This window comes from Protopterus annectens, chromosome 9.part0 (assembly GCF_019279795.1).
Source record: "Protopterus annectens isolate FY-2018-M chromosome 9.part0, PAN1.0, whole genome shotgun sequence".
Lineage (NCBI taxonomy): Eukaryota > Metazoa > Chordata > Ceratodontiformes > Protopteridae > Protopterus > Protopterus annectens.
Genome location: NC_056743.1, coordinates 1714627685 through 1714655292, shown reverse-complemented (window position 1 = coordinate 1714655292; position 27608 = coordinate 1714627685).

The following is a 27608-nucleotide window of genomic DNA, read 5'->3' as shown; positions in this document are numbered from 1 at the left end:
TTCAAAATTTTACAGAACATTAAATACTTGCAGAAGCTCTCTGAACTGATTATATTGTTTTCAGGCTTGCATGGAATGCAGGTTGTGAAGGAACTAAAAACACTGTCATGTGTATTAGCATGGCTGGCAGGAGATTTGTGCATATTCTCAGACTGACTTGTATTGTATTCTAGCATGCCTAATTGTGAAAATGTAAATAAGTTTAAAAATGTTGAGTATTTTCCTGTTTAAACAGAATGTTTAAAGATTCTATTACTGCTTTGATACATTTCTAACTGCAAATGTTTGAGAGGGACTTTCTAAGGTACAAACTGTGGGCAGTCAGCTGAATAGTGGGTGATGTCATTAGAATGTTCTTGGTTGCTAAGAGATTATTTAAACAGCTGATTGACAGAAAATTAATTTTTTAAAAGCTGACTGTTATATTTTGAAATCAGACAGTTGAGACTGCAATTTGTCGAATACTGAGCAGTTTGTGAAGTACTGAGAAGTCAGTGGACACCAAGAAAAGAGAACTCACCAAGAAAACTGTAAGCTTGCCTTGGCCTTGCTATTATATCTTAGAGTAGATCAGGGATAGTATTTCTTTAGTTAGATTAGGAAAGTTTAGTTATTAAGATGAGTTTTTCTTGAGTAATGGATTCCTATCCTGCAGTTTGATTTACCTTTCTGGTGATTGAAATCTAATGTTTTCACCAGTTCGCTACATTTTTTTGGTTTTTGGTGATTGAAATCTAATGTTTATTGAGAGTTATTGATTTTCAATCTTGCAATCATTTTACTTATTATTAAATATTTTTCATTACTTTGCATTGTGGCTGGAAAATCAGTGTTTTTATTTTAGAGATTAGAGAGTGTTTCTACCTTTTTGATACTCCTCAAGTCACCTTGAAGACCTGGTGACTTATGGCATAGCTATCATTTATTTTGACAATTAATTTTCATAATTGGACACCCCTTTAGAAGGGCATAAAGACCCTCTGATTGGTGGCAGCATTACTGTATTATTTTGGGAGAGAGACACAGCTGGAAATCTGTGTCAGGCTCTCCAAAAAGTGTTTGGATGTATGAGAGTTAAATTTACTTTGAGTGTGAGCATATCAGAGGTCTTAGACTGGGACACTTTGCTAAGAAGTGTGTAATAAGAAAATACATTTGGGTGGACAAGAGGTATATAGTTCAGTCCTAGAAAAATCAAGAGTGTTCCTTTTGTGCTCCTAGGGAACATTGTGAAATATTACTTCTGTTTAAGTGACAGTCTCATATTGGAGTCAATAGTGAGGATTGAAGCTCCATAGTTACTGACCCAGAATAGTAACAGATATCACTTAATTGGTGGCAGTCCAGTGGGATATAGCCAGACATCACATTTATTGGTGGCAGTTCAGTGGAATATAGACAGATGTCACATAGGTGGTCAATAAGATAAACCTATTTTGATATTTATTTTATAATATGAGTACAAATATAAGAAACATAAATAGTGGAAGAATTGGATATCATAAATATTTGCTTTGGATAATTCAAATAATAAATGGTGTGGCCATTTTAATTAAAATATACATTCCTTCCAAGGTAATGGAGGCAAATGAAAACAGTGCACAGATGGTTAATATCAATGAATGCACTAATCTACTTTTCTGTTTTGTCTATAGTGATGGTTTTGATTTATGTGCCATTACCAGATAGACAAAGTTTCTTTAGGTATTTATGCCCGAACCTATCTACTTTTAACAAATATAACTTCTTTCTGGAGAGACTATAAGACTAGAATTTAGTATATGCTTCATTTGATGATAAATGGGGGATACATGTGCTTCCTAATGAGAGAAAGATAAATTATTACATGACTTCATGAATGCCCATGATCATTTCCATCCATCTTGTGTTATATATTAGCAGCCAACATTTTAACTTTTTTCACCATATAAATTATTTTCAAACACTGATCTTTTTTCTTTCTTCTAAGCCCTTTTGAAAATTCATTATTTTGTATAATTCAGAATTTGAGGCCATTCTTAGACCATTCATTAATTCTGTTTAGAATTATTTTCCTACTGAAAGCCGTTTCAAGTTTTGACACAGAGACTGAATCCACAGCTACTTAGACTGAAGGTTATTAAATAACAATTTGTATCATTCATGAAGTTTCAATGTGAAGAACATCAACATAATAATCTTTCATTTGATGTCAGGTGGGCTGCTTTTGAATCTAAATTCTTATATATTCTTACTTGCAAAGCAAAGTCCAAGTGGGTAAACATTTTGACCTTTAAAAGCCCACTTCACAATAGGATAGTAAACTTTGATACTGTTTTGATCCAGTTAAACATAATTATTTAACATACACATAGTGTGAGATCAGATCTCCTTATGCCTCAAACTAATCCACTTTCAAATCCCAAACAGGTGCTAAATATGTTAAGTGGACAGCCATTTCCTTGATACCTTTGACTAGTTTACTTAAACTAAGTCTTGGTTCAAATAATATATCACTGATTACAAATAATAGTATGTTACTTACAAAACCATAATATGGCCAGTCAGATTTTAATAATATATATATATATATATATATATATATATATATATATATATATATATATATACAGGGGTCCAGGAAAGTAAATAGTGTGGGAAGAAATAGCCAGGGAATTGTTATGGCTACGCTTGTATAGGCCCTTGGGCTGATAGCCTAGTACCAACCTATGAACATATATATATATATATATATATATATATATATATATATATATATATATATATATATATATATTTATATATATATGAAGAAATTAATGCCTCTAAGAACTCACATAACAGTGAAGATGATTTAGGAAATGTTCTGCCAGGTTTCACTCTGAATGACTTGTTAGAGCAATTAGTCACTAAATTATGTACAGATATAGCTCTTAGGGAAATTCATAATACAGTCTCAGATCTTAAAACAGGTAAAAAGTCAATATCAGGTGACTCTGATCCTTTGTTCTACAAGAAGTTTAAATGTCAGCTACCTCTAATTCTACTGAAATTACAAAATTATATAAAAATAAATGATATTAGTGTTAATATTTATATCAGATAAAAACATTTTTATTCTCAAACCTAACTCAGATCCCTTATTTATCAAGGCATACCATGCCATTTCACTGATAAATCTGTATATTTAAATATACCCACTAACTTAGCTAAACTATCCAAATTAATGGGTCAAATGGAAATGAATATATATATATATATATATATATATATATATATATATATATATATATATATATATATGAACAGTTTTGAAAGGTTAAAACTGAAGCACTAGTGTTCATTTTTTTTTTTAATACAGTACATATAGAGGTTTCATTCTAGCTTCATGGAATCAAAGCAAATCCAGGATATAACATAAACATTGGGAACATTGTTTGGTTTTGCTTCTTCCTGTCTTGCTATAAATTGAAAGCTATCAGCTTCTATTAAGATTTTAAGAGGCAGCAGATAAGGCTGATCTTTGCCATCCTACCTCTTTATTTTGTCTTTGGGGCCATTCTTTTCAAAAATTCTTCAGGACCCTAAACTAACAGGCAGAACATTTTGCAATGCAAATGTAGTAAAAATAAAAGCTGGAACACTCAATATGATAACCTTACAATAACTTCACAAAGTTTTATTGAACAGTCAACTAAGTGCTTTTGTCTGTATTTTCCAGACTTCATCAGAGCTGCTCACACGTGATGTGGGGATAGTGAATCAGGAAGTGCAAAGGATTAGCAAGTAGGAAGTAAGGACAGCTATGAAAAAGATAAAGAATGGAAAGGCTGTTGGTCCAGATGACATACCTGTGGAAGCATGGAGCTATTTAGGAGAGATGGCAGTGGAGATTTTAACCAGCTTATGTAATGAAATCATGGAAAGTGAGAGGATGCCTGAGGAGTGGAGAAAAAGTGTTTTGGTACCAGTTTTTAAGAATGAGGGTGATGTGCTGAGGTAACTACAGAGGGATAAAATTGATCAGTCACAGCATGAAGTTATGGGAAAGAGTAGTGGAAGCTAGGTTAAGAAGGGAGGTAATGATTAGTGATCAGCAGTATGGGTTCATGCCGGGAAAGAGCACTACAGATGCAATGTTTGGTCTGAGAGTGTTGATTGAGAAGTATAGAGATGGTCAGAAGGAGTTGCATTGTATCTTTGTAGACTTAGAGAAAGCATATGACAGGGTGCCTAAAGAGGAGTTGTGGTATTGTATGAGGAAGTCGGGAGTGGCAGATAAGTATGTAAGAGTGGTACAGGATATGTACAAGAGTAGTGTGACAGCGGTGAGATCTGCCATGGGAGTGACAGATGCATTTAAGGTGGAGGTGGGATTACATCAAGGATCAGCTCTGAGCCCTTTCTTATTTGCACTGGTGATGGACAGGTTGACAGACGAGATCAGACAGGAGTCCCCGTGGACTATGATGTTTGCAGATGACATTGTGATCTGTAGTGAGAATAGGGACCAGGTTGAGAAGACCCTGGAGAGGTGGAGATATGCTCTAGAGAGAAGAAGAAGAATGAAGGTCAGCAGGACTAAGACATAATATATGTGTGTGGATGAGAGGGAGGATAGAGGAATGGTGAGGATGCAGGGAGTAGAGTTGGTGAAGGTGGATGACTTTAAATACTTGGGATCAACAGTTCAGAGTAATGGTGAGTGTGGCAGAGCAGTGAAGAAGAGAGTATAGGCAGGATAGAGTGGGTGGGGAAGGGTGTCAGGAGTGATTTGTGACAGACTGGTACCAGTAAGAGTGAAAGGGAAGGTCTGCAAGAGGATAGTGAGACCAGCTATGTTATATGGGTTGGAGATGGTGGCATTGACAAAAAGGCAGGAGTCAGAGCTGGACATGGCAGAGTTAAAGATGTTAAGATTTGCACTGCACGTGACAAGGATGGAAAGGATTAGGAATAAGTATATCCGACAGTCAGCTCAGGTTGGATGGTTTGGAGTCAAAGCAAGAGAGGTGAGATTGTGTTGGTTTGGACGTGTGCTGAGGAGGGATGTTGGGTATATTGGGAAAAGAATGCTATGGATGGAGCTTCCAGGTAAGAAGAAGGCCTAAGATAAGGTTTATGGATATGGTGAGAGAGGACATGCAGGTGGTTGGTGTGACAGAGCAAGATGCAGAGGACAGGAAGAAATGGAAACAGATGATCCGCTGTCGCTGTGGCAACCCCTGATGGGAAAAGCCAAAAGAAAAAGAAAAAAAGATCAGAGTTGCTCACACAATACAGCACTAGCAATATATAAACCCTTCCACCAATCAAAGTGCAAATTAATTAATTATCATTAAAGTATGTAATTAAAGTTAAAATTCACTACCCCTCTAAAATTCATTTTACATGATCCGTAAATTACATAATATAGTGCTTGTAACATGGTGATTATGCTTCACTATTCAAAAAAAGACAAATCAGTTAAGTGCTACTATAGTGCATTACCCAACCTTAACAAGTTAAGCACCTCCTGCTGAACTTGTGAAGGTTGGATCTCACTCTAAGCATACTGACCAGCTTATAATGACAGAATAAAAACAGATTTGTTTCTGCCTCCTGCTGGTAATGATGTGTCCTACATTTCCTCTCATAAACTTCATTATTTAGTAATGTCAGTCATCAGTGATTTGTCTGAAAACCAAATATTTTATGAGTAACAGACCAAACAACTTGGACATTTGAATGACATGGCCAGGTGAATGTAAACATAAGGGACTGTTTTACACTGTCTTCCTAACAGTGCTCACTAAGTGCTTTACAGCTTTGAAAGCTAGCAAAACACTTTTTTTGTGTAACTAGTAGTAAATGGAACATAAAAAGCTCCATGCACTACAAAGAATTATGATCTGGTCTCCAATCATAACCTTTAATTATGTGTTCTCGACATGGATACCAAGATTCACCTCTTGTGCAAATTTCATGGCATTCCTGTCTTGAACACATAATAAGCAGGTTACAATCAGTGACCCGATCATAATCATCTGGGCCATAAGAGATATGGGCACCCAGGTTGACAACCACCTCGCCTTCGACCACCACATTGCCACTGTGGTCAGAAAGTCCTTGTACGTGGCACATCTTATAACCAAATGTTTTGCATTATCCCTCTCTACTCATCCCTCATTAGACCAATCATCGAATATAACACCCTGTTTGGCATATACCTGACCAGACACCTACAACAGCTGGAGAGGTCACAAAAGTACCTCGCAAAAAGGATCCTAGGCCTTAAACACATATCCTACATGGACAGACACAAGAAAATTCAGCTGTTCTCAGTCTCTTATCATCTATTTAGAGGTGATCTCTGCTTGATTTACAAAGCCATGTCCAACCTAGCCCTACTTGAAATGCTACACCTAAAGAAATCCCAATCCCCCCATGCCACACGCTCCAGAGATCACAACCTCATTACCACAATTAACAGAACATGCTGGAGGGACAGGTTCATCTCCTAAAGACTGCCCATACTCTGGAATAAGCTTCCCATTCATGTCAAGTAGAGCACCTCGCTGGCCCTCTTCAAGAGAAATCCAGACGAGTGGATGGGTAAAAGAAAGTTCATTCCAGGGATCATTCCAATTGCCCTACTGGATATGGGCACTGTGAACTATCATCAGGTGGCATGGTGCCTGGGCAATTTGTTTGGCTGGCTCCAGGGCCATTAGCCTAGTATGCACCTATGAACCTATTTATTATTACTTCTTCACAGATGGTATTTTTTTTTATAAATGTTCAAAATCTGGGAAAAGTTGATCCTCTCATGCTAGAAACAATTACAGTAGATTATCTCATTATAAATTATACTCTGAAATGTATCTCCAGTTGAAAATGCAATATCTTGCTAATATAAAAACACTAATTTAATCCAAAAAATAAGAAAAATAATAACAACTGTAAGCGCTTTCTTCATTATGTCAAACTGACCTTGATTACATTGTCTTATGAAGTTAAGCTCAATTTGACATAATGACAAAGGCACTTAATATTATTATTATTTTGTCTTTTTTTGGATTAAATGATTTTTTTTATATCATCTAAGTCTCTTCCTGTCTTCTGTAGTATGCCAAGCAGATTATGCTTGAATGGCACTCATTAGTACTTAAGCTAGTGTGTGTTTACCCCCAAGTTAGAATATACTGTATAGGGGATGAGTTGGCTAAACAATTTTCATTAATTACTGCACAGAAAGTCTATGGTAAAGCATTTTTTATCATTATGTGCAGTCAGATCATCTTAAACAGTTAAAAACCTAACTATATTTACTTGGCAGATCTGATATAGGTTCATAAATTCGTAGAAGGTTACTAGGCTAATGACCCTAGGGCTTTTACAAGTCTAGCCATGTTATTCCCATGTTGCTACTTGACCTTGGTTAGATGGCCGTTATTCACAGAGTGAGTCTGTAATCAGCACCAACTGCCCCATCCGTGAGGGACACGGGTGCCACCCCCGGGTGAATTTATGGTCTCCCATCCAGTTGTCTAGCTTACACTTGAATAGGGTCATTGAGGGCCTCTGCTTCATGTGAACTGGGAGTTTATTCAAGAGGAGTAGCAATCTCTGGGAGATATATCTGTCTCTTCAGCATGTTCTGTTAATGCCACAGGTTAGGTTGACACCCCTGGAGCTAGTGACTCTTATCCCATTTGATTTGCGTATGTGCAGCATTTTCATAAGGCAGGGTCAGAGACTGCTGTGTAGGCCAGGCACAAGTCACCTCTCAGCAGCCTGTAGGATACAGAGTACAGTGACTGGACTTTCAGTCTTTCCATGTAAGTCATATTTTAGATGACATGAATTTTCTTGGTGAGAAACCTCTGTGGTCTCTCCAACAGTTGCAAGTGTCTAGTGAGGTACATGTAAAAGGGACCATTGTACTCTGTTAGTGTTCTGATGAAGGTCAAGTACAGATGAGTTATAACTTCCTTAGTGTTGGATGTGATGCTCTTACTTATGAGATGCGCAACTTAGAAGCCTTTCCTTACCACTGTGGACACATGATTATTGAAGTTTAGATTGCTATTAACCTGTGTTCCCAAATTTTACATCACTGGGTTTGAGCTTAGAGGGGTGCTGTCAATATTGTAATTTGCAGGAACTTCTTCTTTGCCAAAGGGGATAATAATGCACTAATAATGCACTTTTTTGCATTTAGTTTTAGTTTGTGGCTTTGGCACCAGTCATTTGTGTTAACCCCTTTTGTAATAGTTAACATTGTTTGGTGACTCTTGCACCCAGTTTACAATCATCAGCGAACTTGGTAAGCCACAGGCCATCTACTTTCGCCTGGACTTCTGAGCAACAGATTCCAAACAGTAGAGGGCCAGCACAGATCCTTGTGGTATTCCCCTGATAACTGGTCTACTGGTAGAGATAGAATCCCCAACTTTGTCAGTATGCCTATTGTTGGTGAGCCAGTTGGCTACCCATCTAATGATCTATGGGTTAATCCCCACCTAGGAGAGTTTCTCAATGATACCTGAGTGAAGGATTGTGTTAAAAGCCTTGGCTATGTCAAGATATGCAGTATGTACTGTTTTGCCCACCAGGTTTACTAAGTATGATTTACCCTTAAAGCCAAACTGGGTTGTGCCAAGAGTTTGCAGGTCGCCTATATCCTTGTTGAGAAGGTCTATGATGATTTTTTCCATGTCCTTGCAGATAAGGCTGGTTAGGCTTATGGGTCTATAGTTCCCAGGGTCAGCTGATAAACCCCCTTTGTGCAAGGGGATTACTATTGCTGTTCTCCAATCTGCTGAAACAAAGCCGGTGCTCAGGTTGAGGTTAAAGAGAGTGCCAAGTGGTTCCACTAGGTCTTGTTTTAGATTGTTTTATAAGCATCATGGGATGTTATCTGGTCCCATAGATGCCATATATTTGGCCTTGGAGAGTGTGGATATGACCTGCTCTTTGGGAATACAAGGTAGAGGACTGGTGTCAGGTATGCTTGGTGTGGACACAGTGGTGAAGTTTGCACCAAAACTGTCAGCTAACAGGTTGTTAATTTCCTCAGGTTCAGTATGAGAGGTACCATCCACTGTAAGTTTGACACATAGTTGGGCATTCTTTTTTAGATTCTGGACATAGCTAAATAATGCCTTATGGTTCTCTTTAGCTAGGAATGGTAATTTAGCTTTGTAACTATCTTTAGAGAACTTTACAAGATATCTCATTTACTTGTTCAAGCTGTGGAGGGTATTCTTCTTCTGCTGAGTAAGTTCTGTCTTATTCTTAGACATCAGTTTCTTCCTTTTGTTATATAACCTATTTATACTTGAGATCTACCAGGGTGGCCATTTTTTTTCAGAAATATCTGGTTTTGATCCAGTCAGGTACATCTGAGTCTATACAGTTGTTTAGGTGGTTATATAGGGCATTTGTGTATTAATCTGCATAGGAGTCATTGTTAGATATGTTAGCAGGGGGTCTGAAACGTGTTATACCATCACCTAGTAGGCTGTATTTTGCTTTGGAGAAATTTTTCAGTTTTTTTTCTCCTGTCGGAGTATCAGGTCTGATTTAATGTCTGCCCTTACCAGGGAGGGCAACACACAGAGAGGTAGTGTAGTGAACCCTCATGTTGGTGAATACTAAGTCTAGGACATTTGAGGCCCTTATGGGGGTGCAAACTAGCTGTTCCAGGGCATTTGTATTGACAAAGTTCAGGAACATCAGGGTGAGCATGTCTTTGCTTGTGTATATCACCCAATCGATGGAAAGATGGTTGAAATCTCCCATGGCCAAAGTGTTTGGCTGTACAGTGAGTGACTCTAGTAAGTCCAGGTAGGTGGTGTGCTTCTCTTGGTTCATGGTGGGGGACACAGCTAGCAGTAAGTCCAGGTAGGTGGTGTGCTTCTCTTGGTTCATGGTGGGGGACCTGTAGCTAGCAATGATGAGGTAGGTGCTTTACATACAGTTAGTTGGACATGGAGTAGCTCAAGAGAGTCATATTGTTTAGCCAGTCGAGGTGTATTTGGTTTTAATGAAGATGGAAACACATCCACCTTTGGTTCTTTCACACTTATTTTGGGGTCTGAATGCGTGGAAGACATTGTAGCCTTGCATGGCCAGGATGCTGTCTTCAGCCTTGAACCATGTCTCAGTGACTGCACAGGCAACAGCAACTACCAAGTTGAGGACTGCTTCCAGAGAGTGCAATTTACTGTTTAGCCTCCTAGCATTAAGCAGCATGACCTTAAGTATGTCTAAAGTGGATTTTTTTTTATGTTGGAAATGTTGCTGTTTTGACATTTCTTAAAAAAGGCACTACGAGGGAGGCCAGCACCTTTGTCAGTATCCAGAAGCCTAGAGGACACAGGTGAAGACCATTTCTGCAAAACAGCGTGGTCTATCAACCATGTCTTCCCAGGCTGACAGATTGTGAATCTCCCTGGAAAAACTCCAGAAGCTAAGCCAATTGTTGAAGTCAATCATTTGTATGTCTATATTGTGGCATCATCCTGGGTGAATGCTGCTTAGGGCTAGGGACATACCTGCCTGGAACACATAATCTGAGAGTTCAGTCATGTCTCTCTTCAGGCAGTCTAGAAAGGTATGTCTCAAGTCATTCACCCAACATGTACTATGACAGAGTCATAATGGTAATTGTTTTTAAGTGACTTCAGTGAGTGCATGATTTGACGGATCCTGGCACCTGACAGACACCTGACCATGGCCTTCTCCTTGTCCAGCCTTGTGAGGTCGACATCTGTATGTCTTACTATGAAGTCACCTGTGACCAGGACATTTGGTTTTGAGTTTTTTTGCCTTACGGGCTTTTTTGCTGAGACTCTGGTGTGTGTGTGTTATTACACGTAGTAGATTCTATTTGCTTTGTAGTTTGTGCAAGTGGTTTGTGCTTGGGAGTCTCTGATCTTTTGATAGGCATCTGTTGATTATCTACACATATGTGGGTTTATGTGTTGTGACCTTGTTTTTTTTGTGTGTGTGTGTGTGTGTGTGTGTGTGTGTGTGTGTGTGTGTGTGTGTGTGTGTGTGCTGACAACCTGTTTGATGTCCATTTTGCTGTTGTGTTAGTGAACTGATTCCAAATTCATAGTGTAATTACATCTCTCATATATTGTATTTATTTTAGAAGTAAGTGGTTGTCAGTATACATGAGGCAATTACTACATTGCCTCGGGAAGCCCATGTCAATCAGGCTGGCCAGAGAAATGGTTGGAAACTGACCGTCCGTTATGGCAGGTTTTTACTGTAACTACTATTGGGGACTGAGCTAGTTTGACCAGATTTTGTTCTAGGATTAACAGAGAGGCTTATTCTATTGAAGGATAGGGGTGAAAACTATGGTAATGCTTCTCAGTGCACAACTGAGTTTCCGGCAATGCAACATGGAAGCTTGGAAGGGTTCACTAGCAGAAGTCTGGGAGAAAATAGTTTTTCAAGGCATTTGCGTCCATACACTGAACCCCATTGCATGGTACCCAGCTATGCGCAAACATGAGGCTTAAATACAGGAGAAATTAAACACTTTTAAGCTAAACTACCAATGGGAAAGCACACAATGAGCTTTCCTCCCGTAATCTCCAACACAGATGAAACCCAGAGTACATACTTCTGTCACAAGGGTGCAGGTAGGTTCCTTCTAATGTAAGATGCCTGGTATAGTGCTCAAGTGTAACAATACAGTCTACATTCAGCAGATCTGAATTTAATCTAGGCAATGTACTAGCTACTGAAAGCAGCAGAACAGCTTTTTTAAAGTGCAGGAAAATGCAGTAAGAATCAGCAAAATTATGAAATACAGTCAGCAAAGTGCAAAGGAAACTCAAAAGGTACTTATTTTTTCTTGATTTTAGCAGTGGATGCTTTGGATTTTAGCAGAATCTCTCATGATGTCTGGCAAAAGTCACCAAACATTGAGCAGCTCCTTTTAAAAGAGCTTAAACCTGCACAAACATGAGGCTTAAATACAGGTGAAATTAAGCACTTAAGCTAAACTACCAACAGGAGAGCACACAATGAGCTTTCCTCCTGTAATCTCTAACTCAGATGAGGCTCAGACTACACACTTCTGCCACAAGGGTGCAGGCAGGGCCCTCCTAATGTAAGATGGCTGGAAAATCAGCAAAATATGGCAGCAAAATGATAACATACAGTCAGCAGAGAGCAAAGAAAACTCAAAAAACACTTACTTTCTCAAGTTTATTAGTGGATGCTTTGGATTTCAGCAGAATATTTCCAGACCTCTGGCAAAAGTCACCAAACGTTGAGCAGCTCCGGTTAGATGACCTGCAGTGGTACTACCTCTGCACAAACTGGCAGCTCTTCTAGCAGCTGTGAACAGTGGGAGACTATGGAGAGCATTTCCTATAAAGGATTTTAAACTGGAGAGGTTTGCTTATATACAAGGCACTGAGAACCATGTTTACGTGAGGCTTTTATAGCAGCAGGACGAAAGACTTTTACACAGGTAATCCCTCAGACCAATCAGATAAAAACACAATAAACTTTCCACCAGCAGTTTCCAAACTGGATGTGTTGAATTCAGCTCTGCTCCCACCAAAGTGCCAAAGAACCCTCTTAATGTAAAATAAACTGGTTTTGATCTCAAGTGCAGTAACACATGCTTTACAGAATTCCTACAGTATCAGGAATCCACGGAAATAAGTTCAATAGCCCTGAGAAATGTTGAACAAAATACATAAGAAGTGCACAAAGTAAGAGAACAACACAGAAAAACTTTGTAAAACTTAGAAATATTTTGGCAGGCTCAGGAGAACTTTGGCAAACTCAGAACAACGTTTGCAGTACCAAAGGAAGTTAAGAAATATTAGAATACTGTTAAAACAACCTAGGAGCAGTACAGTAACAAACAAATGGCATTGCTTTAACAATGCAGGATGAAAAACAGTGATAAATTCAACCAAATCTATAAATGCAGCACAGGCATGTTAAATGGCCCTGAGACAGTTAGAACAAGTGCAAAAAATGTATATATTTGTATCAGCTTGTATGTCCAGATGATTTTAAAAGCAATCCCAGTCTTGTAGTCACAGGTGTCCAGCCAGGCACAGGGAAGCTCTGAATAAATGAGCACAATCTCAGAAAAATGTAATTATTTTATACCAGCAGGATGAAAGACTTTTACACAGTTAATCCCGCAGGCCAATCAGATAAAAAGGCTAGTGAAGAGAATGCAGTACAGCATTGCCAAAACACTAACAGGAATATATGAGATGCAAACAGAGTATGTTCTGCTGAAGCAAAAGTGGGGAGAAGGATAGGTTATTTATGGAGAAACTGTCAGAGGGCAAGTTAAAAAAGGTATTTGAAGAGGTAGGATATGTGGTGTAAGACGAAACATGGGTTGTAATGAAAGGGAAAAAGAAAAATATATTTCACAAAAGGATGGAGTGTTTATGTAACATACTGTCCAGTGGAACACTGGTGAGTAGGGGGGTCCAGGAATGTCGGAAACATGAAAGACAGGATAGTGCATGGAAAGGTTGGTTATAAAGGCAGTAGTTAACAGCATTGTAGAAGGCACCATAAACCATTGGTCTGCTCATGGCATATTTAAATGTCTGTATGATCACTTGGGTTGATAAAGAGTTCTGATTTGAGAACCTGACCATTTTATTCATCACATGTTACCTACATGACCATTTATTCAGAAGCTAGAAAAGTTCCATCCACATTATAAAACCTGCATTATATTTAGTACTTAATGCATAGTCCATCTTAGTTAATTTAGCCTCTGTAGGTAAGCAAAAAAAAAAAAAAGCATAATTATGGCCTGTATTTGTATTGTGAAAAACATCTCAGAGAGAAAGAACTGTATAAGCAGTCAGCAGAAAAAAGCCATGGCAATACTTCATTGTGCCATATTAACTGCCTAGTCTCTAAGTCAATGAACCACTTGTGTTTATATAATGTAACATAAAGAAGATAGGCCAAACATGTCAGCACACATAATCTTAACTTGGTAACAAAGCTGACAAGCTCCAGTACCTATATGCTGAAAATAAGTATGTCAGTGCATATTCGATCAAAATAGTACCTTGTGACTGTATTTGTGTAGTGCAAAGTTCTAACCAGTGCCCGGTAGGAGGAAACTGCAACTAATGAGCGTAAAACTTTAAGATAATGTAAACTGCTTACATCTGCAAACAGCAGAGCTCACACTGCTAAAGCTGTCAAGCAGATGGCTGTTTTTATGAGATCAAGGATAGACACGCTATGCAAGCACTGAGTTCACAACTCAATTATCAGAATTTAACCACATCCTGCTGAACTTGCTGCATCTGCCATGTATGGTGTGGAGGCAGCTCATGGTTCTCAGTTATGGTCTTGATGTAAAAGTTCTTTTATTTTGTATTTATAGTTTAACCTAATTATTCCTGCAACTCTGAGATGTTTTATGTCTTGCAAACTGATGTGAAAAACAAGTACATCTACTGTCAGTAATAGCCTGATCTCATAGTAAAGTCCAACTCCAGGATCAATACAGTGATCATAATTTGAGGTCTCTTGTTTGCAGTGTTAAAAAAATGAGAACTAATGTTGAGGTAATAATCTTTCTGCTAACCTGATTTTATTGTGTTACTGGTACTACCTGTGAAGCCAGCAGCCTGGTATTATGTAATATCATGTCTAATATTCAGAATGAGCTGGTGGGCATACTGTTCTGGAAGCTGCTACTGAGGTATGGCTGACAGCAAGGTACTTAGTGAGTGCAGCAAAACAAATGGACCAGTATGCAGTGTACTACAGATGGACACTATGCTGCATAAGCCTACAACGAATAGGAAGGAACCAAAAAACATCCTAACCCCAGTACTGGAGTCTTGCAGGCCTGTACTATTTCCAGTGTACCTTCTACCATGTACCTGAATTCAAGAAGTACTTTGGACTCAGAAAATGTGGCTGAAGGGAATGAATGGTTCATGACCAGCTTGTCAGCTGCAAGGGGTGGGAGTGGCAGAGCCCTCCTGCTTTCCACTGCTACTGTGGATTATTTGGTTCATGATAGACAAGCCACATTAAGCTGAGAACATCAGGAGTGACAGCATGGAAAAGGCCATGCTAGGAGTCACCCTGATATTATATATGTTGAGTACAGGTGAGAGGAATGGATGTGGGTATAGCATCATAAATACCCACCCCCCCGCTCCACAGTATGATTTCTTCACCGACCAACCACTCAGATTTTCACGCTACTGATAATGACAGTATGAATAATGGGTTGGTCCCCGTGTGGTCAGATATCAGTGGGATGAGTGAGATGGATAAAAATGATTATTAAGAAAAGACTATTAACTACATCTTACTTGGATACTGTACTAGAAAAAAAAGAAAAAAACAGGAATGTGTTGGACTTGGGGATGCAGTCAGAAATGCATATTGTGTTTTTCTGCTTTCCAACCTCTCCCTTCTGAAAAAAAAAAGAATCACATTGTGTCAGCCGTACAAATCATGTACATACCACTTTGGTTTTATCCTCTGCATAAATACATCTGTTTTTCAAATGTTTTATCTGTTTCCACATTTATTATTCATAAATGTATATAATACGTTCAAGTTTAATCATATAGATTCTTAACTCAGAAATCAACAATACAAGGACTCTAAGCAGGAATGGCAATTGTTATAAAAAGATGCCCACTGCTGCACATTTCAGGCATTTGTGCAGGGGGTTCACCCCTCTGCACCTCCTGAAATGGGGCACTGTGTACCTCCATCCCAGCTAATTATATATACTAACTCTGATATCATTATATCTCCGAGCAGTGGAAATGCTCTGAAGTACCACAATCTGAGATTTAGTGTGTATCTCTTTATTGTACAAGTATTTCTGCATTTCTAAGGATGGAAGTTTGTGTGTCTTGGACTTTGAATCAAGCACCACAGTAAAAACAAATAACAGTAAATACTTCAGACTTTGAAAAAATTGTTTCTTATACAACTGACCAAAGATAACAAAGCACAGATATTACAGTCGTGAGAAGAAATGACAAAAATTGCAGATCTTCAGTCAGTGTGATATCTGTTAAAGGATGCCACATCCATCATATCTGAGTATTGCCTGCAATGTGACATCAGCCACTTATTAAAAGCCAAAGCAGGTAACTTCTTCCTTTGGCTCATGATGATTCTCAGAGTAAGGCATGTATTCTGTGAATGTTGTAAATTAAAATACAGGTTGTGGTCTAGTGCTGATTTTGTGTTTTGAATTAGCAGTGGTGAAAATAACTTTACATAAAATAAATATAATAAATTTAGAAAAATCATAACGTCCTCAAAACAAGTACTATTTAATTAAAATGACTTTAAGAATAAATTAAATTGAAGTTAAAATATAAACATAAATATATAGACTAATAGAACATCAAAGAATAAATTGACTATATACATTCAGTCAAAGTTAAATATAAACACAGATATTTATAAAACTAGAACAAGTAATATGTTGAATGTATGCATATGCCATTTAAACACACACACACACACACACACACACACACACACACACACACACACACACACACACACACACACACACACACGTGTGTGTGTGTCTATGTATATACAGATATGGCGTACAAATTCAATCCATTTTGTTAGCTACAAAAATTGTCATCAAGTAGGAGAATTGTGACAACCCACCAAAAGTAAGGTCCAGTGATAACTATTGTTATCCACTCCCACACCATTGCTATAGCATTCTAACTTGTACTTCCTTTAGGCTGTGGTCATGAGACCATGGAGTTAGTATGCATAAGCAAGGGGATGGAGGTATAGTCTCAACATTTTGGGGTACACACACACACACACACACACACACACACACACACACACACACACACACACACACACACACACATACAAATAATGAAGGTTCGGAGCATGTCATACTGACGTTTCTACTGAGTTATCTAATCAAAGAAAGTATCTTAATTGCAACATGGATTATGCGGGGGTTTCTCTGTTGTGGTGCTATTGAAGTCAGCTGTGTTCTGAAGTGTCCATGTCATACATTTAAAGGATAAGTAAAATTAATTTGTATTAAGTACTCAGCTTGCAATAGTTTGTATAAGAAGACTTGGAGATTTAATAGCAGTAATGGAATGTAATTAACACCAGTGCTGGAGATATGTCCCGAATCATGGGAGACTGGAGATAGATTTTATTTATTTATATATATATATGTGTGTGTGTGTGTGTGTGTGTGTGTGTGTGTGTGTGTGTATTTATATATATATATATATATATATATATATATATATATATATATATATATATATATATATATATATTTTTTTTTTTTTTTTGCATTTTGTCATTAGTTGAAGTCCTTTTGTAACAACGTTAAGGAAACCTGCTGAAGTGTCTAGGGCAGTCAACTGTCAATGATTAGCAGAGATTTGCAGGATTATATTCAAACATGGTGTAAACCTGTATCATAAGCTCCATTATTGTTTGTCATTTTGGCAAGGACACATAAAGAGTGTTATTCAAGCATGGATGTTACTCAAACCCCAAATATCTGAAAACCTTGGAATGTCACTAATCAAAACATTCCAAGTCTGCCCTCCTAGTGTGACATCAGCTAATTCACAAACATTATTTTATAGAAAAAATCCCAGATCAACATACATGCAGAACAAACGTAAAAAAGCCTTATGGTAGAAACTGAGTAATTATATAAACAACTTTAAAGTATCTCATAAGGGAATGCTCATGGATTACAAAAATATAGAGGTGATATGACTGCTAAGGATTACATAGCTAGTAGTGTGAATGTAAAAGACGCTAGCCATTTTGAGTATTTTTTTTTGCATATAAATGTTAAGTTCTTGCCTGACTGAGCTGCCAATTTCCCATTCAATGTTTTATCATATCTTTCATAGCAAAAACCAATGCAATTCTCTAACCACTTGGAGATTGCATTTTTTGGTGACTGACCTTGCTTGCTTGTGTTTCAGAAGAAAAACAAAAAAGTATGTATTTTTTCTATGTCCTCAATCACATAATTCTAAGCTGCCAGTAAAAATTCATGGTATGAAGCATCCGTTATTCTTTTGAGCAGGAAAAATTCCAGAAACATAAATAACTTTATGAACATGAAAAGAAAAAAAACTTTAAATGATGATATAATGCCTTGTTTATAAATATGCTTTGTATTTATGAAAACATTTATACGGTTTTAGCATATCAAAGCCTGCAAATCAGAAATCTGTCAGAATGTTAACAGCTACCAGAACAGTGTCTTCCAACACAAATATTTCAAATCAGCAGTAAAATAGTTCAAATAGGGCGGCCACGGTGGTGCAGCGGTTAGCGTTGCCGCCTCACAGCAAGAGGTTCTCCGGTTCGATTCTCAGCTGGGGTGCCTTCTGTGCGGAGTCTGCATGTCTTCCCTGTGGTTGCGTGGGTTTCCTCCTGGTGCTCTGGTTTCCTCCCACATTCCAAAGACATGCATTAGGTGGATTGGACACTCTAAATTGGCCCTAGGTGTGAGTGTGTGCAAAATCCCAGATCAACATACATGCAGAACAAACGTAAAAAAGCCTTATGGTAGAAACTGAGTAATTATATAAACAACTTTAAAGTATCTCATAAGGGAATGCTCATGGATTACAAAAATATAGAGGTGATATGACTGCTAAGGATTACATAGCTAGTAGTGTGAATGTAAAAGACGCTAGCCATTTTGAGTATTTTTTTTTGCATATAAATGTTAAGTTCTTGCCTGACTGAGCTGCCAATTTCCCATTCAATGTTTTATCATATCTTTCATAGCAAAAACCAATGCAATTCTCTAACCACTTGGAGATTGCATTTTTTGGTGACTGACCTTGCTTGCTTGTGTTTCAGAAGAAAAACAAAAAAGTATGTATTTTTTCTATGTCCTCAATCACATAATTCTAAGCTGCCAGTAAAAATTCATGGTATGAAGCATCCGTTATTCTTTTGAGCAGGAAAAATTCCAGAAACATAAATAACTTTATGAACATGAAAAGAAAAAAAAACTTTAAATGATGATATAATGCCTTGTTTATAAATATGCTTTGTATTTATGAAAACATTTATACGGTTTTAGCATATCAAAGCCTGCAAATCAGAAATCTGTCAGAATGTTAACAGCTACCAGAACAGTGTCTTCCAACACAAATATTTCAAATCAGCAGTAAAATAGTTCAAATAGGGCGGCCACGGTGGTGCAGCGGTTAGCGTTGCCGCCTCACAGCAAGAGGTTCTCCGGTTCGATTCTCAGCTGGGGTGCCTTCTGTGCGGAGTCTGCATGTCTTCCCTGTGGTTGCGTGGGTTTCCTCCTGGTGCTCTGGTTTCCTCCCACATTCCAAAGACATGCATTAGGTGGATTGGACACTCTAAATTGGCCCTAGGTGTGAGTGTGTGCATGTGTGTGTGCCTTCTGTGGAAGGTTGGGCACTGGGCTGGCAACTCAACACTGTAAAACTCCACTGCCAATCGTGAGCAGACGGATGATCTGCTCTGTGGTGACCCCTAACCGGGAAAAAACAAAAGACGAAGAAGAAGAAGAAGAATATATATATATATATATATATATAGTGATAGAACTGCAAAAATAGAAGAGATAATATTTATACTTTGTTGCAGCCGATTTTCTTTTTTTTTATATTTATAAGTTCTCAAAGTATGTATATATATATATATATATATATATATATATATATATATACATACACACACACACACACACACACACACACACACACACACACACACACACACACACACACATACTAGGTTCCCTTTTTTAACTGGTGGGTAAATGATTGAAATGTTATAATATGATTTCTGATTTGAGGCAGCTGTTGTTACTTCTAAATAGCTGTTTTTATATAAAAGGATTAATTTTTTCATGATGAAGTTTTGTGAGGAAACTGGTGGTCTGTGTCACTGTTCTCATTGTGGAGATTCATGACATGCACTGACAAGGCAGCTTGAGCATTTTTTTTTTTTTGCTTTCTGTAAACTCTAAAAGCTTCAAGATCTGAATTTCCCACCGGAAATGCTTTTTTCTTCACTAGAGACAACTTCTGTTGTGCATGAGCCTATTTAGATATGTTTTAACAAGTTTATGAAGCTGCAGCTTGAGGAAAAAACAGTGATGACATCATTTAACCTTTTGAACTTGTTAAATGGTTATACTTAGAATTCTTTTCTCTTGAAATTCTGTTATCCTTCACTAGATACATTAAATGGTAAATAATTAGTTCTGATAAAAGTGTTTAACTCCTTTCTTTGAAAATGCATATGTTCTCTTATAGATTCATACATTCTGCAGATGTAATGACAATATTAGTGACTAAATGACATCAAGTGAACTAGGAGTTGCATTAGAAAACTCATTATGCATATTAACATCAGACATGTTATATAACTAAACCTTTAGTAACTAAACAGAGGGTTGTGAGGCCCCCTTTTTTCTTCCTCTCTCTCCCCCTTCCTGATTTAAGACGTCAGCATAGATATTGTTAATACATATGAGTAATATGTGTATAATTGCAAATGATAATAGTTACATTGTAATAAGAAGCACAAAACCAGGTTCAAAAGCAGTAGATTTAATCAAACACAAGCGCTTTCACCAATAGCTTTATCAGGTGTAAATTACCTTGCCTTGCCTACGCTGGTTTTGTGCTATTTTTATTCTGTTCTTTGGGAGCGAAGGTACCTGGAAATCGGTGGTGGTTGTGTTAGCACATTGTAATAAGTATTATAAATATATTCAACAGATCCTTACATGAAAAATGTTATGGTGGTGGTGCTGCGGTAGCATTGTCACCTCACAGAAAGACGCTGTCCGGTTCGATTCTCAGCTAGAGCGTCTTCTGCATGGAGACATGAGTGAATGGGCGTACCTTTGTTGAAGGTTGTGCATCAGAGCTGGTAACTTGGTACGTAAAAATCAACTACCAGTCATTAGCGGGCCGGAGTTCCGCTGTGGTGACCCCTAACCGGGAAAAGCCGAAAGACACAGCAGCAGCAGCAGATGACTGATAAATTGGTTAAATCATCTGATGTTTCTTGAAAAGTCTTGGAAATATTGACAATCTTCTTAACCTTCTTCTTCTAATGTTTATACATACTTTGATCTGATGTGTATTTCTAGCATATCTACGTATTAGAGGTGCTATTATCATATGTGACAAATTCATATAGCTTCAGATATATTGGACACACATTCTAATGTACATTGCATGGATTCAGATTTCTTTAGTTGCTTTCATAATGCTTTTCTTTTTTGTTTTTATACTATATTCTAAGCAGAGATGGATAATGTGTATCTTTTGGTATTGGAGAGGTGGTAGATGGATGGTTTAGTTAAGTTTTTAACTAAACCAGAAACTTTATGTTTCATGTATGTGTTTGTAAATAGTTTTAGGTTTTTGAAAATAGTGCTTAATACACATTATGCATCCATGATAAGTAAGTTTTCAGTAGATTTCAAGTCAACATGGAAGAAAGGTCTTTCAGTTAGTAACATACATGTTATAGTCAATGGTTTATAAATGTTTATCATTAAATAATGGTTTGAACAACAATGTCAAAAGATCTGGTTTGCTTAAATATATCAAAATGCATAAAGCCCAGATCATCTTGTTATAGGAAACCCATCTATTAAAAAAAGATCTACAAAAATGCAATTCAATGGCTATACCATTCCGACTGATTCATGTTTTAAGACTAAGAGAAGGGGCACTCTTATTCTATGGAAAAATACCTACACTATGCCAATAATTATAGATACAATTTCAGATAAAGATGGGATGCTAAGCATGGTTATTTTGGAAATCAATAGGAAGTATTAAATTTGATCAATACATACTAGATACCAGGACTGAGTACTAAATATGTTGATAAATATCTGAACCTGATTACTTTAAATGCAAAAGGGGAAATTATAGCAACATGTGATATTAACTGCCTATTATCAGGCAATGATACTTCTAAAAATGGTAAAATAAAACTAACATTTCAAGCCAAGAAGTTAAATGACTTTACAAACCAGATGAACCTTAAAGATATACATGGTCTAAGAGAACATTATTCCTTATTCTATACTCACTATTCATATTGGTTTGGTACACAAACAAACATTGATAAGGTCTTTATATCAAATAATATATACTCTAAAATAAGTGATGTATCTATAATGACTTGTCCACTTTCGGACCATAATGCTATAAACTTTACATTAACTACGTATACAGATGTTTTAAGATTTATACAAAGAATTCCAGCTTACATAACTAAGTTAAAAGACTTTAGGGAATGGATAATGAAAGAAATAGACATGTTTATGGAAACAAATGATAATGGTGAAGTGACTGATACTATACTATGGGACACCTTTAAAGTTTATATATATATGGTAGAATAAAATATTGGTACTTTAAAACAAGGAGAGAGTGGGACAAAGAACTTTTAGACCTACAAAAAAAATAGACAAGATCAAAATGGACGCAAAACTAAATAACAAAGTAGCACATAACGAAATTACTAAGCTAAATCAAAAATACTTAGAAGTTCTGAATCATAAGGTAGCCATAAACCTGGAAAAATTGAAATTATAATATTATGCTGTAAATCCCAAATATCTACTTAAAATATCAGTAAGATCCAAAAAAATAAACAATCAAAATTATTAATGAGATTAAATATAGAAGTGATGGTTCAGTTAATAGTATATCTAACTTAATGGGTATATTAGAAGTGTTCAAAAACTACTATAAAGATATAAATAATAACACACCACTTTTGGAGACAGATAATGTAATAAATAATTTTATTCAAGAAAATATAACTACTAAGGTGTCAATGCAACAAAATAGCATATTAAATAAACAAATAACACTAACAGAAGTGAAAGAGCAAATACAAAATTTAAAAGATAATAAAGCTCCAGGACTGGATGGAATAATTTCTGAACTATATAAGATTTTTCCTGAACAGATAATAAAGAAAATGATGAGTGCCTTTACTATGGTTAAGTAAAAATGTATTATACCCCCTTCATGGAAATACTCAATTATCTCCCCATATTAAAACAAGGTAATGGTGGTGCTGCGGTAGCGTCCGGTTTGATTCTCAGCTAGAGCGTCTTCTGCGTGGAGACATGCTCAAATGGGCATTCCTTCGTTGAAGGTTGTGCATCAGGGCTGGTAACTCGGTACTTAAAAATCAAATACCAATCATTAGTGGACCGGAGTTCCGCTGTGGAGACCCCTAACCGGGAAAAGCCAAAAGACACAAACAAACATTAAAACAAGGTAAGGACCCCAAATCTTGTGATTCATATAGGCCAATTTCGTTACTAAACACTGATTTATAACATTTTCATGACAATATTAGCTAACAGGATAAAGAAAATATTACCTAATCTAATACATAATGATCAGACAGGGTTCATTCTTCATAGAAAAGTGCAAGATAACATTATTAAATTAGTATCATTAATAGACATAGCATGCAAATACAAAAAACAACTATTGTCAGCCTTGACATAGAAAAGGCTTTTGGTTCTGTTAGTTGGTCTTATCTACAAAGAATTCTGATTGGTTTTGAGTTCTCCTCAGATTTTGACAACTTACTAATGAAAATTTATACTGGGGCACAAACTTATGTGAAAATCGGATCATGTCTATCCTCACCACTAGAATTCCTCAAGGGAACTAGACAAAGTTGTCCTTTGTCACCATTATTGTTTGCTCTTTCAATAAAACCTTTTGCTATATATATCAGAAACAAGCAAAATATAAAAGGCTTTCAAATTAATAAGGACTATTATTCTAAGGTATAATTATTTGCTGATATGTTGTTAACGTTGGGTGATGTTGACAGTTCTTTGCATGATGCTATAAATACCTTAAGCAAGTTTGAAAGAATTTCAGGGCTTATATTTAATCATAAAAATCCAAAATATTACTAATTAACAAAAAGATTAACAAAAAGATCAACAAAAACCTAAAAGAGAATAGCCTGTTTAATTGGGAGAATGATGTATTAGAATGTTTGGGTGTCAGTATAAAGAGTACATGGAAAGAGTCTGTTAAACTAAACTGCAATAATTTATTAACCACTATTAGTGAGCTAATCAAAAGATGGAATAAACTGTTTTTCACAATGGAGGATAGGCTCTCTTTATTTAAAATGATATTTTACCTAAAATTTTGTTTTATACACAGTTATAACGTATTTAAAAAATTAGTTTCCATGCTACTTCAATTTTTATGGTTCATCTTAAAGCCTAGGATTGCATATAAAGAGCACATTAGAGCTTGGAACAGTAATGGGATAGCATTCCTTAGCTTAGATCTTTATTCTAAATCAGTTATAATTAATGTAATAGTACATTGGATCACACCTACTATATATCTAGCTGGAAAACAATGCATAAGATTTATATAACTGATTTCAGATCTATAGAAAATCAATTTAAGGAACAATATGAAATAAGTAGAGTTCATTGGCTTTTATGTAAATTTTGTTTATTTAATAAGAGGTTTGATAATTTTTCTTCTGGCATTAATCAAATATTTAATAACTTTAAAAATATAATTGATTGTAATTACAGAATTAAACAATTTTTATTTCTTATATTCCCTATAGCATACTCCCCTGATTGCCTAGATTCTTTCAACATCAATGCGATGCAAAAATTAAAGGAAAATAACTTAATATGCTGGCATCAGTTTATTGAAAATAAGAGTATTAAACCACTAAACTCTCTTTTATGTAATTTTGATAATAATCAAGACAGTTGGTTGTTTATACACTCATTACGGCAGTTTATAGAAATCAACCTAGAGACTGAATCTATGCCTAGTTTGATTCAGCTTTCTTTATTATGTGTCTTGAAAAGACAGATAATCAAAAATTAAGTATCTCACCTATCTACTAGATACTAAGAGAAGACACTCTAAAGTTTGACTCAGATTTTTGGAATTACTATGTAAAGATTAATGGAGAAAAAATATCTGATGAATCCAAAAAATGTTAAATTCTACATATAGTACCTCTTCTTCATTATATTGGAGATTGTATACATCGACATTTATGAACAGGAGTGTCTGTACTCCAGCTAAAATAAATCTTATACTCAACAACAGTGAAAGTAAATGTTGAAAATATGATGAATTACTAGAGGCCATCTGGGTTCACATGTTCATTGAGTGTAGAAATGTTCAATATTGGAAAGACTCCAGATATTTTATAAATGCTTTATGGTCTGATAACTGTCATATTTCTAACTCACTAATCCTATTCAATGTTCCTATACCTAATGTAATACCTATATCCCAGATTCAGTTACTCTGGTCAATTCTTGCAATTGCCAGAAAAAATATTACTTTGAACTGTAAAAGTAAACAAGATTTGATGTTTAAAGATTTTATTAATTTAGCAAAAGTTTGTAAAAAAAACTGCAAACCATTTGTTATAGAACTCATAACATTACTCATAAAAAACATGGCAAAATCTGCAAAACCTTTTGAACAAGTACTGATAACGTCTCATGGATAAAATGACGTTTATCACGGATGAATGTAAATATTGTAAATAGTTTGTTACTGTTTTATTGTATTTGTTATATGTACATTTGCATATGTTTATAATGAAAACAAAATAAAAATGTTTTTTGAAAAAAAACCTGGAAAAATCGTTGCTCTGATTTTAAAATGACTCAGAAAGAATTTGATGCAGGTAAACCTCCACTAGAAATCCAGTTTACCAGTTCGGCTAAATCATCAGTTCTCCATCAGAGAAAGCACCAACAAGGGAAGTACAAATGTCACTACATTAAACTAAAAAAAAAAATCTGTATTTGATGTAGTACTTCATTTTAAATTTTGCCTCAGACTTTTCATAGGTTCATAGGTAGGTACTAGGCTATCGGCCCAAGGGCCTATGTAAGCCTAGCCAACAAGGTTCCCTGGCTTACACCACCCAAGAAAGTTATTTTCCTGTGCCACTGTCGAGCAGAGACACAGAAGTGATCCCCGAGGTGTATTTCCTATTTCCCATCCACTCATCAAGATCTTTCTTGAAGAGTGCTAATGAAGAACTTTGCTTGATATAGATGGGTAGCCTGTTCCAGAGTATGGGAAGTCTCTGGGACAAGAATAGTCCTGTCTCTTAAATTATATTATCTTCTGATAGAAGTGGGAGAATTATTAACACATAATGGTAGCCTAACAGCAGGCTTTAGTTAACAAACCATCACAGTTTGTTATTTTTTTTCAGAGATTGTTCATCTCTCTTATGCTGTCAACTTTCTAAATAACTAAAAATAACATTTTAAAGTGTCATTAATCTGGAGACTTTGTTCCTTGTTCTTTTTCAGCTTTGTCACCAACTATTTGCTGTGAAACTGGAATACTTATTGTCTGTGAAAGAAAGTGCATTTAAATAAGTAGTTTTATTATTAAAAGGTAAAATAATATTTTAACATTAAAAGCTAAAGCAATAACAGACACAATAATAATATTTAATGATGGTAAATGGATAACGGTATATTTAATCACTCTCACATTTAATAATTCAGGCTTCAATCTCGGTGTTGAACTTGGTCATTGTGGTTATACAAACATTACTCACACCCCAATCACTATGAACTATGTAAATTGTTAACCACAGGTACCATTCAGTTTCAAATGTTGCATGCCCCTAAATCACACTTTTGATGTTTTATCTTTAGCTGTAAGAAGTGAATACATGCTACACTGTAGTTAAATCTCCCTTATTTGATCACTTGGTCTGTGACCATAACTAAATGTAGGTAAATTCCATCTTGGCCTGGTGACGTATAATGTCAGATGTATTCAGGTTACACCAGTGGAGGGAGTTATCTAAAATAAGAAGTAAGGGGAAATTGGTTTACTTATAACCTCCTCATTTTTTGCCCACAGATTTCTGTATTTTATAAGGAAGTTGGTGTTAGAAAATGAACTTTGCCGGTGCAATTATTTTTCTGGCCAACCACGTGAATATACAATATATTTTAGAATCTATTTCTGTAGCAAGAAGAACAAAATAATTTGGCAACAGTATGCATTTTTATTTTGTTTTGTTTTTACAGTGGTTCTTGCAGTAGTTTTAGTAACAGCTATGTTGAGACTAATCACAATGTCGCTCTGCAAATCTGGCTGAATGATTCAAAAGACAATAAAGACTCCCTTTAAAATAAAAAAAGCAGTTTAATTCTCACTTAAAATTTGGAATTAGCGCTTTAGTCCTGTTTAACAGGACTTCTTCAGATTCAAGTAAAACAAGATGGCCAACTTCCTTTTATAGTTTCTAGAACCAGGAAATTACATCATAATTCCCTAAAAATACTTCCTGTGGCAAAGAATAAAATCAGAGATAAAAAAAACAATTTACAACAATGAAAGCTTCACTTATGTTGAGACTAGCAATACATAATGCATATCTGATCTCTTGAATGTAACCAGAAAAGACAGGGCATTGACTCACCCCTTAAACTGAGTCTCAAACTGTCTCAGAAGCTTTAGAGACAAATGCATGCCAGCTTTCAAGATTGCATCATAAAGAAGTACATATGTTAGTTA